Source organism: Rutidosis leptorrhynchoides, chromosome 1 (genome assembly GCF_046630445.1).
Source record: "Rutidosis leptorrhynchoides isolate AG116_Rl617_1_P2 chromosome 1, CSIRO_AGI_Rlap_v1, whole genome shotgun sequence".
NCBI classification, from domain to species: Eukaryota; Viridiplantae; Streptophyta; class Magnoliopsida; order Asterales; family Asteraceae; genus Rutidosis; species Rutidosis leptorrhynchoides.
This window is the reverse complement of record NC_092333.1, coordinates 79,546,830-79,550,807: the sequence shown is the minus strand read 5'-3', so window position 1 is coordinate 79,550,807 and position 3,978 is coordinate 79,546,830.

The following is a 3,978-nucleotide window of genomic DNA, read 5'->3' as shown; positions in this document are numbered from 1 at the left end:
GGAGGAGAGTCAGCAAGTGAGCTCTCATGTCTTAAAAATGAAGAGCTACGTTGACCGATTCGAAAAACTTGGAACTACCTTGCCGCCTAACTTGGCTGTGAATGCGGTTTCGGCTTCACTACCAAAATCGTATCACCACTTTGTGATGAATTACAATATGCAAGGTTGGGAGAAATCTCTGGCAGAGGTGCACTCGATGCTCAAAACTGCTGAACAGAATATTCCATCTAAGGTTTCGAATCCGGGTGTCCTGATGATTAGGGATGGTGGGGTGAAAAAGAATAAGCCGAAAGCTTAAAGAAAAGGAAAAGGTAAGTCAATTGCTAATAAGAAGATACCACCACCCCCCAAGAAAGAGGACCCAGCGAAAGACGCCGAATGTTTCCACTGTGGAAAGGTTGGCCGCTGGAGGAGGAACTGTCCTTCCTACCCATCTGTGTTGAGAAAAGGCAAAGCTGGCTAGACCAGCAAATCAGATATATTTCATATATAATTATATACTTTTTCTAGTGATTCCTGGATTTTTGATACTGGTTGTGGTACTCACATCTGTAACAATATGCAGGGAATGAGAAGAAGTAGGAGACTGAAGAAAGGCACACTGGATTTAAGAGTGGGCAATGGGGATTGAGCAGCTGTTGAACCTATTGGCACCTATGAGCTTACTCTACCTAGTGGTCTTATTGTTTTATTGAAACAATGTCATTATGCTCCTAGTATTACGAGCAATGTTATTTCAGTTTCTCTTTTGAAAGATGTTAGTTTTGAACTTACATTTATGCACTTTGGTATTTCAGTTTCTAAGAATAATGTATTTTATTTTAATGCTTATCCACGTGATGGTATTTTTGAAATTGATATGCATGGTGTGATTTCAAATAATAATAGTTCTGTATATACCTGTACTGCCAAACGATTCAAGCAAGACTTAAATAAGACATATATGTGGCATTGTCGTCTTGGTCATATAAACAAACAACGCATTTCAAAACTCCAATCTAATGGGCTTTTGGAATCAACTGGCTCTGAGTCATTTGATTTATGCAAGTCATGTTTTTGTGGAAAGATGACAAATGCTCCTTTCTCCGATTTAGGAGAAGGAGGTGAAGATCTTTTAGGACTAATACATACTGATGTATGCTGCCCTTTTAGAACTATGTCTAGAAATGGTGAATCATACTTCGTTACATTTACTGACGATTATAGTAGATATGGTTACGTTTACTTGCTGAAACATAAACATGAAGTTTTTGAAACGTTCAAAATCTTCCAAAATGAAGTAGAGAATCAACTTGGAAAGACCATTAAGGTCCTTCGGTCTGATCGAGGAGGGGAATATATGAGTCAAGAGACTTTGGACCACCTAAAGAATTGTGGGATTGTCTCACAGTTCACTCCACCCTACACACCACAACACAATGGTGTGTCTGAGCGGAGGAATCGAACTTTACTTGATATTGTTCGATCCATGATGAGTCTAACTACTCTACCAATGTCTTTTTGGGGATATGCATTAGAGTCTGCTGCACGCATACTCAATATGGCATAGGAAGAGTCCCAAGTTGTCTTATTTGAAAGTATGGGGTTGTGAAGCGTATGTGAAACGTGACACTTCAAACAAGTTAGAACCTAGAGGTATCAAATGTTACTTTGTGGGATACCCAAAGGAAACAATGTGTTACTACTTTTACCACCAAGCTGAAAACAAATTGTTTACTGCTCGGTTTGCTGAATTCTTTGAAGGAGATATTCTCTTACAAGAAGTCAGTGGGAGTAAAGTAGATCTTGAAGAAATTCAAGAATCACAAAGTAACATACCTTCTGAAGGCACTAGCCAACCATACGTTGAAACTGAGCACACTGTTGGTGAGCCAGAACGTGTTGAACCTGTACTTCGTAGATCTAGTAGAACTCCTCATCGACCTGAGAATTTAAATCTTCTGATTAATTCAGATGAACCTCATCTAGGGGATTATGGTGAACCCTCTAGCTACCATGAGGCCATATCAGATCCAGAATCTGATAAATGGGGAAATGCTATGAATGAAGAGATGCAGTCCATGAAAGATAATCATGTATGGGACTTGATTGATCTTTCACCCAATTGTAAGATAGTGGGGTGTAAATGGGTCTTCAAGAAGAAGGCTGACATGGATGGTAATGTAAACACTTTTAAGGCTCGGTTGGTGGCAAAAGGTTATACTCAAACTCAAGGAATTGATTATGAGGAAACTTTTTCACCAGTCGCGAGCATTAAATCAATTAGGATACTTATTGCCATAGATGCTTTTCATGATTATGAAATGTGGCAAATGAATGTCAAAACCGCTTTTATTGAATGGTGACCTAAGTGAGGACGTATATATGGTTCATCTGGAAGGGTTTGTGAATCCAAAGCAGCTTAATAAAGTATGCAAGCTTTTGAAATCCATTTATGGATTGAAGCAAGCATCCAGGAGCTGGAATCTCAAGTTTGATGAGAAAATCAAAGTTTTTAGTTTTTCTCAAAACGGAGATGAGCCCTGTGTTTACATTAGAGCTAGTGGGAGCAAAGTTGTCTTCTTGATCTTGTATGTTGATGACATACTACTTATTGGAAATGACATTCACACTTTGCAAGATGTCAAGTCTTGTCTTGGAAAATGTTTTGCCATGAAAGATCTTGGAGAAGCTAAGTATATTCTAGGAATCAGGATCTATAGAAATAGATCCAAAAGGCTTATTGGTTTGAGTCAAAGTACATACATTGACAAAATCTTACGAAGATTTAACATGCAAAACTCTAAGCGCGGAGCATTGCCCATGCAAAAGGGCATAACCTTGAGCAAGTCTCAAAGTCCTATCACACCTGATGAGATAAGACGAATGAAATGTATCTCATATGCTTCGACTTTAGGATCCATTATTTATGCCATGTTTTGTACTTGACCCGATGTCTCGTTATCTTTTAGTTTGACGAGTCGTTGTCAACAGAATCCATGTGAACAACATTGGATTGTTGTTAAGAATATTGTTGAGTATTTATAAAATACTAAAGACATGTTCTTGGTTTTATGGTGGTTTGGAAGAAGAGTTGATTATTAGATGTTACACAGATGCTAGTTTCCAACCTGATAGAGATGATTCTCGATCCCAATCAGGGTATGTCTTTGTCATGAATGGCGGGGCAGTTGATTGGAGAAGCTCAAAGTAGAGCACAGTTGCACAGTCTACAACGGAAGCATAATACATTGCTGCCTCAGAAGCTGCTCAAGAAGCTGTCTGGATTAGAAAGTTTATTGCTGAACTTGGAGTAGTTCCTAGCATTGAATCCCCTATGGAAATGTACTGTGATAATTCGAGTGTTATTATACTTGCGAAAGAATCACGTGTACATAAAGGTAGTCGACACATTCTTCGAAAATTTGACTATATTCAAGAAGTCGTTAAGAGGAATGAAATTAGTAATCTTAAGGTTCATACAGATGATAATGTAGCAGACCCATTCACGATGATCAATCATAGATTATCCAATAAAGGCTAATCAAGGATTGAGTGCAATGAGGGGGTACAATGGATGTCGATTATGATTTTGGGACCTTATTGTCATATTTCGTTAAGTGCTAAACGATCAACAACCATGTCCCGGTCTTCGTAAATTACCTTAACTAACAAAGATCAAGTCTCGGGCGAATTCACGAGAGAGATTAATATGGCTAGGGCAATCCTTCCAGAATCAACAACCTCAAATGAGAAGCCAAGCTCCCTATTTATAGGTTAGAGACCTACGAGGAAGTAAGATGTACGCGCACTTAAGCATTCTGCACAAGTACTGCGAGAAGCCTACACACTCTTTAATATTCCACGCAGTCTCACCGCGTACATTTATATTTACCGCGGTTTAATATCTTGTGTCTTTTGCCTTTAAGTAGCTTTTCGCACTAAAAATATACATATACATGCGTATGTATATGATCACACGAAGCCCATGACACACAA